The following is a 12,178-nucleotide window of genomic DNA, read 5'->3' as shown; positions in this document are numbered from 1 at the left end:
CCCCCAGGGGCACCTTGTCTTGCCTGGCCTTGCATATGGTCTTCATTTCAGACAGTAACGCAGTGGCCACCTGTCTAGTTACGCACCATCAACATTTCCTTGCTCTTTGGGAGGATTCTCAGTATCAGAGTCCCTCTCGGACAGCATCACGTGCTCTTCAAGTGAATGGGGGTCTGGGTTTGAACTGGACTCTGCTGGCACCATTTGCTTGGCAGTAAACAACAGAGTGGATCCCGGCAGTGTCGCTCTTGGCAGCTGCAGCAGACAGGCACTGGAGGTGGTGCACGGCTTCGGGGCGTACTGTGTCTGCTCTGCAGGGTAAGATCCACCTTCACAGTTAGAAAACTGCACCTGGGAGCAAGGCTGATTGGACAGTGGAGCCCCCTGCAGGTAGAACTCATTCCAGGGCACAGCCTGCAATGCAGGGACGTAGCCTGCGTAAGGAACAGAAGCCGTGAGAAAGGAGGGTGGAGGAGAAAAGCAAACAGCCAGTCACGGCTTTATAGGGCTTCAGTCACCTGAAAATGTCTCAGTAATAACTCATTAAATTTCACAGTAAAGTCTCTGAATAAAATGCAACATAAGCCAAAAGAGCCATAATAGATGGACTGGAAAGAGAGAGAGATAATATAATATGAGAATAGTTTTTGCCTCTTCATGATGAAAAAGATTGTGGGAGGACACACAGAGTCTCTCTCACCACTGAAGAAATCTGTCCCTTCAAGAAGGACTCATCAACACTGGTCAGGGCTCAACCGTTGACACTTACCTGAGTTCCCCGCTGACGGTTGTATCAAGAGCTGTCCTCCTATGTGGTTCTGCAGATAAGGGACTACGGAGCCCTCCCGGGGGTATGCCACAAGTCCACCATTTCCAGGGAGAGAGAATAAAGCATTGCTGGATTTACTGGGTGTAGCTGACGTGAGACACACGCTGGGCAACACGCTGCCCGTGAGATGGATGGGGAAGTGATACAATGGAGGTGCCTGGGGCTGAGAGTACTGGAAGGCCTCAGATTGGTTGGGTGGGTGATAATAGGGGGTCTCTAGGTTGGCTGTAGGTTCCAGCTGTTCAGGGTAATTGCAGTGTAGTGGAGAACTGCTAGCACGATAAAGAAAAAAGAAACAACAGGTTATTATTTGGAGTTACACCCTACTCTCTCTACAAGGAAGGAGGACAGCTAGCAGACTTGGGGGGGGGAACCCACTTTTGATGTGCATTGATATTGTACATATACCTCAACTCACTCTACAAAAGGTTTAATTTTTAAAATATCACTGAAAAATAAATGCTTGCTGGTGCTTAGGCACGCAGTGCAGGCTCTAATATAAATATTCTCCACCCCCTTTGAGAGCAAGTTCCTTTAAATCCACCCACAGAGAAGGGTCCAAGCTAATGCAGGCAATGGATTTGGGTGCCATGAAAAGGCAACAGATCTAGTAGCAACAGGAAGACAGTTTTAAGGAGAACTGAGTTTCAAAAACTTTTAGCAAGAATAGCTGAATCCAAGCCTAGCTTGAGTTTAGAGGGGGGAAAACAGGCAGACAGGCCAGGAGACAAAAGGCCGGTTCTGACAACCTTCAGGGTGCAGAGGCTGCACACACGGTGCAAGCAAACCACTCTTCCCCATTTGGCTCTAGGCCCATCCAATGCCCACATACAGTCACAATGTTTGCATTGGGCACGAACTGCCTGTGGACCCAACAGTATCATTTGGGTTTCCATGTGTTGGACAGACCTGTGAAAGACAAATGCAAATGTTACACCTGTGCATTGGTGGGCCCCAAGCAGGACACACCTGCACAGTGGACAGGGCAACGCTGCTTTGAAGTGCATGTGGGCAAATTCAAGGGGGAAGCAGCCACTACAGGTGGCAGATCTGGGGTACAAGCATCAACAGATTTGGTGGCAGTAGGAAGGAAGTTAATTAGGACAAAAGTACAACTCAGCCGTCTTCTCTCACATAGCAAAGAAGATCTTCCCTAATGGAGAGGAGGTCTGAGCTGCCTTCATCTTGCTCCCTGCGGTGGCGACTCTCCTACCTTTGGCTCTGGCTGCTGTAAGTCAGGACCTCACTGGAGCCGCTTTCCTGGCTGGATGATGGGCTGTATTCACTGCTAGGAGCATCCAGCCTCAACGGAACAATGTGGTTGTTTGGGTTAAACACCATGCTGAGTGGAAGGCTGGCCCTGCGAATGGGCGGGGGGCTCGAAATGGCAGGAAATATGTCCTGGGAAACAACCTTTGTTGGGACAGGTTCATATGGAGTTCCCCTGCCTGTCACTGAGGCAACTGTAAAGGAAAAAGAAAACGTGGGACAGATTCTGAAGATAAACGACGTCAAAGGCTTGTGGGAGGTGGCTGGAAAAGAGTGCAAGAGCCCGTGATGAAATTCTGCAAGAAAAGCCGATGGGGTCAAAAAGAAGAGCACTGACAGAAAGGATTCCAGTTATCCTACAACACCAGTGCCTGCTCTCCAGGGCAGCAGCTCTCCAGTTCAGGTTACATCAAGAACATAAGAAGAGCCCTGCTGGATCAGGCCAAAGGCCCATCTAGTCCAGCTTCCTGTATCTCACAGTGGCCCACCAAAGGCCCCAGGGAGCACACCAGATAACAAGAGACCTCATCCTGGTGCCCTCCCCTACATCTGGCAATCAGGTATATACCTGAACATGGCCAGGGACTTGTACTGGACAAGCAGCCTCAAGTATTCAAGTTTCCCTGTCTCACCAAGAGAGGCACCCAGTCCTATGCATGTCAATGGGACTTATTTCTAAGTCCCATTGTAGTCATACATACTTAAGACCTTTATTGGCATAGATAGAGGAGATACACAACAACAAACACACAAACAAAGCAAACAAAAAACAATAAAGTAAAGCAATCATGGTCATCCATTACCCCCTCCCCCCACAAACCATAATGTAGCAGAAGACCCAGAATTCCATCCTACCAGTACCAGAGAGATAAAGCTAGCAACCTGGTCGAGAGAGTCAGTTTCCAATATGGAAACTGTCGAACATTCACTTGGTGGAGAACCCAGGTTTGCGCCTCCATAGTGTGCTACATGGTCCTCAGTCTTTGTCATACTGAACACAAAACATTCTGGATTGCTTGATCTGAAACTGAATCATGGTTTAAGAACCACCATTCCAATATGTGAATGAGAAGAGCTGTTGGCTCTTAGGAGATCTAGTGAACCGGTCGAAAGCAATCTGCATTGCACTCTACTCCAGAAGAGCGCAAGCATGTTTGGTTTCCCTTGGGGCGCTGGTGTAGTCCTGCAACTACAACTAAAACAAGTGACACCCTTGCACAGAACTGGTTCCTACAATGCTACCTGCAAGATTCTTCTGGGGGGGGGGGGAGGAGAAGTGCAAACAGTCAGGGTGTTCCTGGACATTTACTTCTTTGGTGTGTGTGTGGGGGGGGGGGAAGGTAGGCAAATGAGTCAATACCCATCTGATTATGGAGAATCCACACATCTTTCCTTAAGTGCTTCTTTTGCAGGATTATTGCATTGTCCAGCCATCAAACTGAAATAGATACCATGAGGAAGATGGGAGAATATTGATTATATTGGAGAGGAACCACAGTTTCTGTAAGTTTCTATCCAAAGACAGGAGTAAAGATTTCTTGCCGCATCCAGAGGAAGAGAAACCACGGCCGTTACCCACTCTAGTTATGCACCACCTTCCTTTTTCAACCAGAAAACATGAGACAGAAGTGACAGGTGCTTCTGTGAAAATGTGAACTTCCATTTCTGAAATTACTTACCCAAAAAGTTATGTGCTACCAACACTTAAAGGCTGGAATGCCCACTTCCCTTGGAATCTTGTGGGGCAGGCAACAAAACTTTAACTCAGTATGGTAAAAACAGACACACAAGCTTCAAGAAAACAACACACAATCTTAACATAAGACTGTTCCTCCACCCTGCCAAGCCTGCCAGAAGCCAATCTAAACAGGACATCTTTACAAATGTAAGGTACAGTTTTTTCTCAATTTATTTCTTTTGCATGTGTGTGAGAGGTGCGTGTGCCATACAACAGGAATCGCCTCCAACTTGAGTATTTACTGGTTTAGCTTGTGCTGAGCCCTCTCAGTGACTTACAATGCAACAGATGTTCTTAATATAGGGTGTAAGTGGCCATGGTGTAACATTCGCAACACAGATAACACAGGCTGTGAGATTACAAAACTTGGTAGCACCAGTTATTAAAGCAATAGGAAAAATCTAATGTTTCAGATTTTATAAGCAGCTTAGGCTTCCCGCTCTTGCAAAATAAAGAGTTTAAGAACTGGTTTGATTTCAGAGCACTTGATATTGTGCAGAAAATCAGTGCTAGAGCACAACCTACTGGCTTTCACTGACATGGCAACAAAACTAAAAGCAAGTTTAAGGACTGATTTCACGCCAGTAACGGTTTGGGAGAGAAACCTGCCTAAGACATTTGCAGGGGCAAGTTCAGGGAGATGGCAGCTGCTGGGATTCACCGCTGCTATGGTTGGCAACCCTCAGTCTCAAAAGACTATGGTATAAGCCTACAGCACCAGGTATTCCCAAGCGGTCTCCCATCCAAGTACTAACCAGGCCTGACCCTGCTTAGCTTCTGAGATCAGACGAGATCAGGCATGTGCAGGGTAACAGATAGAAGACCAGCAGCAGAGAAGCTTCTGTTTCTCTCAGCTGAGGAATGAATTTAGCAAACCAGGGGTGCTGATCGGTTGCAGTTCTTCAGGTTAGGCCTGTACAACTTGAACCCTGCAAGCCCAACGCAGACCACCAGTCCTAGAAGATTGCCCATGAGGGCTTCAAAACCTTGTTTGCCAACTAGTTGGGGCTGTAAAAAAATGGTATGTGCACACATGTGCCTGTAATGTACTTGACAAGCTAGAAGAATGCTGATGTCTAGGTAACCAGGTAGGCCTGCTGCTAGGGAAGAAAAAGAATGACATTCCCACTAGAACTGTGGCAAGAGCAGTCACTACGCAGGACAATGCTGGAACGGGACTCTGCTTCAAACCTGTCTGAGAGAAGATCAAGGACTCCTGCGGCTGGCCGAGGAACAGGCCACAGTCTTATCCCTGCACCGATGAAGAAGAACATTTCACCAAGTTGTTTAATACATGTGGTTTCGTGAGCTTTATCTCAAAGTCAAGTGGGCTTCCCACAACCTCTCTCACAGCTGCCAAGATTGTCTGCTCACTCGTCAGGTGCAGAGGTGGAACCAAACCAACTCGAGATAAGAAGAAACAAGGAAAAGAAGCAAAGTGGATTGTGTTCATTCTTGCAATGTGAAACCAGATTTTAAAGCCCTTCCTAGAACTTTTGGAAAATAAGGAAGGAGGGCAGCATTCGGAATTCTACCCTTTCCTCACTTAAGTGGAAATGCTCTTGGTGAGGAATCAGTAGAAATAGTCAAAGTCGGTTACAGTTTCTTCCTAATTTGCAGAGTTGCTCGATACAACAAGCAGGAGATCAACTTTTTTTAAAATGACAGCTGGGCAGTTGACCTAAAATCATGGGAGCGGCCACAGATCATAATCCTACTCTGCTCCATTATTAATGATAGATGATAGCTGTAATTTACAAATAGTCTCCAGGCTAAATCATATATTATGTTTACAGACAGACAGACAGACAGACAGACAGACGTTTTAGGTACACCACAACATATGCAATCCACAGCTGCTTTGAATGCCCACTTGGGAGATCAAGTGGGATATAAATTTATTAATAAATAAATATATACATACAACTCCCAGGTTTCATGCATGAAATAGCCTGTGCATCAGGAAAGGAAGGGAAGAGAAGGAATGGAGGGTTTGGGTAGGTGAAAGGAAACCATGCAAGACTCACGCAGTGGGTGTTCACAAGGTCTCACCTAATGCAGAGGCCTGCAATGCAGGCTGTCCAGGAAGCAGGCCAGAAGGGTTGACCACTGCAGCATGTGGCAACTCAAGTGCGGCGGGCTGATCATGCACCACGTCAGAAAGTGTAGGCCTGGGGAGAAGAGGTGCCCTGAAAGCAAAATTAAGCATGAGGATCAGAGCAAGTACTGAACCAAAGACAAAATGCTTTCACTCTCACTTCCCCTGCGTACTGAAACACCAGCCAGCCTCTTTAAACAGTGAATCTCTTGATTGCTCTAATGCAAAAATCTTCTCCAGCTGCTCTGCAAGTCACAGGCCTGCAAGGCTTAAACTCAATTTTTGCTATTACACCAGGCAAAATGGAACCCGGAATATTTCAGAGAGAGCTGACTTGGCACGTAGGGAGGATGAGGAGGAAACATGTGGTAGGAGGGATGGGAGGGACACCTAGGAGTTAATCAAGAGCTGCACCGGAGACAAAAGACCCCCCCCCCCATAACAGTGGAGGTGGGTCCTGCCCAGTAGTCCCTTTGAGGCTGGGAGGGAAAACCATTCTGTAGCTGGGAATAGAAAAGTAATGGTTTGTTTCATTCCGCAATCATTACATTTTTAGTAGGGTAGTCTAATCAGGTTCCATTTTTATCATTTTCTATCCCAAAGTCAGGAGGAAAGCACTGAGAGGAAATAAGTCATACCTCTCCCTTTCCCCCCTTATTTTCCACCTCACGCTTCCTTTGTTAAGCGTTGCCCAGGCAGTTCCCCCTACAACATTGCAAGAAGACCATCTCTCTATGCCCTCCGTGGGAACCCTGAGTTCATGCCTACTCATCTCTTGCTTTGACCACTGCCACCGCCTGCTCTTGGATCTTCTGTTGTGTCATCTCCACCCCCTCCCACAAGCACCCTTCTCTTGTGGTTCTGATTGCATCACATCCCTACTTAGAACCCGATGCTGGCTTCCTGGTCACTCCAGGACCTAGCACAGGCTGCCTAGAAACTCTTCCCAGATTGCCTGTGTAGGAAGGGCTCGGTGGTCCTGCCTCTGCTGGGCAGGCAGAAGGTCTCAGATTCGATCCCTGGAAACGCCTCCAGGTAGGGCAAAGAAAATAATTCCTGCTTGGAGAGCTGCAAAGCGCCAGCTACACGGATGGCACTACACAAGTTAAGACAGTAGTAAAATGTACCCTGGAGTAGTCTGTCAAGACATTTTGAAATGTGTCTTTGCAACATACAGAATATTCATTGTCTTCTTTAAAACATAAATAAACCAGAAAATAAGAGATTCACTACAAACTAAAGATGCATTAGGGCCCAGAACAGCTGTTTTAAACTGGTGTAGCATGAAAATTCTGCAGGTGTTTGGAGCACAGCAGTCAAAAATTGCTGAAAATCTCTTCTGGGCTCTGCACCTGTTTCTAGTGCAACCATCTGTAGTGAGGAATTGCCTTCCTCCACGGGCTCTGCTTAATTAATTGATTATTGTAGATAGCTGCACTAGAAACAAAGCTGCTGAACCCAGAAGACAAGATGCAAGGGAGGGCACCAGGATGCAGGTCTCTTGTTGTCTTGTGTGCTCCCTGGGGCATTTGGTGGGCAGCTGTGAGATACAAGAAGCTGGACTAGATGGGCCTCGGGCCTGATCCAGCAGGGCTCTTCTTATGTTCCTAAGACTCTCCTGAAAGCTGGAAGTGGCATCACAAGAGGCAAAGACCATAGAGAAGACCACAGAGGTCAGTGTGCTGTGAGAAGAGAAATGTTGAAAATCACTGGCCTAGAATATCCTGCTCTGAGCTACAGGATGCTGTTTTCTAGTACCATTAACATGCAAAGAGTCAGGGTTTCGGCCTCCTAAAATAAACATCAATATGAGAGAAAACATGTCCTTGATTCACAGAAGTGAGACCCGTTAGCTGAGTCTGTCCATTTCTTTCACAGAGAGTTCAAGGTCATCTGAGAATGTTACGATTGCCCCAGTGTATTCCCACTCATGTAATGATTGCTTCCACTAGTAATTCCCAAACCGTGCAAAACCTGTATGACCAGGAGTAACAAGTGGGGAACAAAAGAAATGTGTGTTTATAACATCAATGGCAGCAATGCCTCCAAAGTGCCACGTTCCATTCTCTTCATATCTATCGCCCATGCCCAGCCTGGGATGCAGAAGCTGCTCACCCCTGAGTGCTGTGTGGAGGGCCGACTGTTTGGCAGGCACTGGGTGCCGGAGCGGAGCATTTCTTGTTACTCTTCACGGTTAGTTTTTCCATTTTCCTCCACTTTGCCCTGCGATTCTGGAACCAGACCTAATAAAAAGGAGTAACAATTTCTTTGTGAAACACCCCCCAAGAGCGTCTTCCCACCTTCTTAAAACATACAAATACCAGCACTGCTGTCTGCCCGAGAAGGTCGCTTATGATAAGCCTCTATAATTCCTGCCTCTGCCAGATCATAGGACCTCTTCCCAACACAAAAGGGAAAAAATGCAAAGGACCTCAAGTACACAGCAATTCCCCCCAGATTTAAAGGAATCATGGAGGCTGAACCTTCAGCCAAGGACAGGTGGGGAAGGGGCCATTAACCTTTCAACCACTCTCTTCTCACATTGCACGCCCATCTCTTTTGCTCCACATGGAGAAAAGCAGCAGGAAGAGAGCAGTTTTGAATGGAAAATGGCATGGGGGTGAACACCGAGGAGCTCCCCCACCCCAATTCTGCAGCTACATTTGAGATTAGCAAAAAAAAAAATCAGGAGCTGGGGAAAAAAATGCATGTGAGAGTGTCATGTGCAATTTGTTTGATGCATGACACCTGAGATCCATCTCCTGGTAGCTCCCTCCCCCCAGTGAAGTACAGGTTGTGAGAAGACTGCAAATTTGTTCAATGCAAGAAGCGGGGAATCCATTCTTCCCTTCCGAGTCATTTTGTGATCAAAATCCCCTATCCCCAAACTGTTTTCCCACCCAGCAGGGATTAATACAGGGACTTCCACAAGCTACTCTGTTTTTCTCCTGTGCACTGGGAAGAAGCTGGGAGGAGATCATTTGATTGCAACATCAACTCAAAGAGAAAAATTACTTCCTTTCTCCTGCATTGTTGCTGTGATGAAATTTGCAGCTCATGCATGCATTTCACTGGAAAACATACATCCAAGAGCTTGATCAGAGCATGTTGTTCGAGCCCCAGAGTCTGTGTTATATGGCAGGCAGCATTTGGAATATGGGTTTGGGAGATTTAGGTTCATATCCCAAGGCCATAAGTGTGAGGACAAAAGGGAACAACCCACCCTGTAAAAAGGTGGTCCCTCTTTTACCATCCAGATGCTGAGAGGGAAAAGGAATCTCCAGCACCTCTTCCTTTCTACACATGCTTGCTTAAGATGAATCCTGGCCAGAAGAGCGAATAAGAGCCCCAGCTCCGAACAAGCAAATCCAAAAGCAAAAAATGTCAAATGAGAAACACTATTTCACCTTCACCCAAAAGTCATCGAAAAATAACCATCTTTTTATTGACTTGGATGACCATCTTTTGTTCTAGCAAATGATATAAATTTTATGTTCACAGAAAAACAAAAACACTAAGAACATAGGAACAGCCTTACTAGATCAGGCCATAGGCCCATCTAGTCCAGCTTCCTGTATCTCACAGCGGCCCAACAAATGTCCCAGGGAGCACACCAGATAACAAGAGACCTCATCCTGGTGCCCTCCCTTGCATCTGGCATTCTGACATAGCCCATTTCTAAAATCAGGAGGTTGCACATACACATCATGGCTTGAAACCCATAATGGATTTTTCCTCCAGAAACTTGTCCAATCCCTTTTAAAGGCGTCCAGGCTAGACGCCATCACCACATCCTGTGGCAAGGAGTTCCACAGACCAACCACACGCTGAGTAAAGAAATATTTCCTTTTGTCTGTCCTAACCCTCCCAACACTCAATTTTAGTGGATGTCCCCTGGTTCTGGAGTTATGTGAGAGTGTAAAGAGCAACTCTCTATCCACTTTATCCTTCCCATGCATAATTTTATATGTCTCAATCATGTCCCCCCTCAGGCGTCTCTTTTCTAGGCTGAAGAGGCCCAAACGCCGTAGCCTTTCCTCATAAGGAAGGTGCCCCAGCCCCGTAATCATATTAGTCGCTCTCTTTTGCACCTTTTCCATTTCCACTATGTCCTTTTTGAGATGCGGTGACCAGAACTGGACACAATACTCCAGGTGTGGCCTTACCATCGATTTGTACAATGGCATTATAGTAGCCGTTTTGTTCTCAATACCTTTTCTAATGATCCCAAGCATAGAATTGGCCTTCTTCACTGCCACCGCACATTGAGTCGACACTTTCATCGACTTGTCCACCACCACCCCAAGATCTCTCTCCTGATCTGTCACAGACAGCTCAGAACCCATTAGCCTATATGTGAAGTTTTGATTTTTTGCCCCAATGTGCATGACTTTACACTTACTTACATTGAAACGCATCTACCATTTTGCTGCCCATTCTGCCAGTCTGGAGAGATCCTTCTGGAGCTCCTCACAATCACTTCTGGTCTTCACCACTTGGAAAAGTTTGGTGTCGTCTGCAAACTTAGCCACCTCACTGCTCACCCCTGTCTTCAGGTCATTTATGAACAGGATGAAAAGCATCGGTCCCAGGACAGATCCTTGGGGCACACCGCTTTTCACCTTTCTCCATTGTGAAAATTGCCCATTGACACCCACTCTCTGTTTCCTGGTCTTCAACCAGGTCTCAATCCAGGAGATGACCTGCCCTCTCATTCCCTGACTGTGGAGTTTTTTCAGCAGCCTTTAGTGAAGGACTGTGTTGAATGCCTTCTGAAAGTCCAGATATATAATGTCTATGGCTTCTCCCACATCCACATGCCTGTTGACCTTTCCAAAGAATTCTAAAAGGTTTGTGAGGCAAGACTTACCCTTACAGAAGCCATGCTGATTCTCTCTCAGCAAGGCCTGTTCGTCTATGTGTCTTGAGATTTTATCTCACTGAAGTGAGATCATTGACTGAACCAACATGTGAGAGAGAGCAGGTAAACTTTCAGGTACAAATCTGCCCTGCCCTTGATCTGCATTGCATTCAATAGTTTGCAAACTGTTACGCCACCAGATAGTATCTTGAATTTTGGTTCATTCCTAGTCTGTTCCAACACTGCAAGTGGTTGATGTGTACAACAAATGAAAACACAATCTGATCACATGAGCGGTCTATTCACATGAACAGTGTTAACACTGGCAGCACAAGCTTCCATGAGATCACAGCGCCTCTTCGCTTTGTCTTTCCATGAAGCCATAGCAGCAACCTTGCATGAGCTGGTGGCTCAATTTCCATGGCTCATCAGAGCAGACCTCACATTTCTGGAACTCTCTGGGGCTCACTGGAAGAGACTCACCATGACCCGTTGTGGTGTGACACCCACAGCAGCGGCAATTTCGCGGCGCTTCTCACTGTCGGGATAATGGTCTTCCAGGAACATTCTCTCCAGTTCTTCTAGCTGCTCTGGAAAAGAGGAAACCATTACATAGGAAAGGGAGAAGAGAATCAAAGAGCGCAGGAAGGTGAAAGCCTCCCAAAAGTTAGACTGGTCAGGATTTGCATCAACATGCCTTCATTTCTGAAATATAAACACTATGCTAGTTAGAAACCCCCAGTCTAGATAGGGGATATTATTATTATTATTATTATTATTATTATTATTAACAGTATTTATATACCGCTTTTCAACTAAAGTTCACAAAGTGGTTTACAGAGAAAAATCAAATAACTAAATGGATAAGCAATGCTGTCCAGTAGGCAACTGCACAATACACCAATGAAGCCTGCAAATTCATCCATGTGGCACACTTAAAATGCAAGAATATATTCACCACGATTCAGCATACATTGAAGCACTTCAGAACTTGCCACGCATTTGCCTCCATTTTGCTCCCCCTCCCACCCGGAATGACTCTGAAGAGGAGGGGGAGGGCCCATTTGCACCCTGCGGTGAAGCTTCCTGGAAGCTACCCCACTGCCTTGATATGCTTTGTAGTTCCACCTGGGTAAAGCATGTCAGGTCAGTCTTTTCACCTAGGACCTGACCCTGGATGACAAGGGTTTTCTGAGCTGACTCAGCATTTAGCGCCCACATCAAACCTGAGGGCAAGTTGGCAGAGCAACGCTGGTCACAGGCTGGAAGGTGGAGCAGAAAATGGGGCAGCCTTCATCCACCTGATCCAGTGCTTTCCCTCCACTAGCCTGTCCTATCCCTGCCCCATATCTATCTCTGTGGGAGACAACTTCAGTTAGTGAT

At 46.5% G+C, this 12,178-nt stretch overlaps 1 pseudogene; it reads right to left on the bottom strand.

The window, feature by feature from the left end:
- Positions 1-4,542: 4,542 nt before the first annotated feature.
- LOC136656259 (5S ribosomal RNA) lies at positions 4,543-4,660 on the bottom strand (annotated as a pseudogene).
- Between the last annotated feature and the right edge of the window lie 7,518 nt (positions 4,661-12,178).

The sequence above is a fragment of the Tiliqua scincoides genome, chromosome 6 (genome assembly GCF_035046505.1).
Source record: "Tiliqua scincoides isolate rTilSci1 chromosome 6, rTilSci1.hap2, whole genome shotgun sequence".
In the NCBI taxonomy this organism is placed as follows: Eukaryota; Metazoa; Chordata; class Lepidosauria; order Squamata; family Scincidae; genus Tiliqua; species Tiliqua scincoides.
This window is presented reverse-complemented; position numbering and strand designations above follow the sequence as displayed.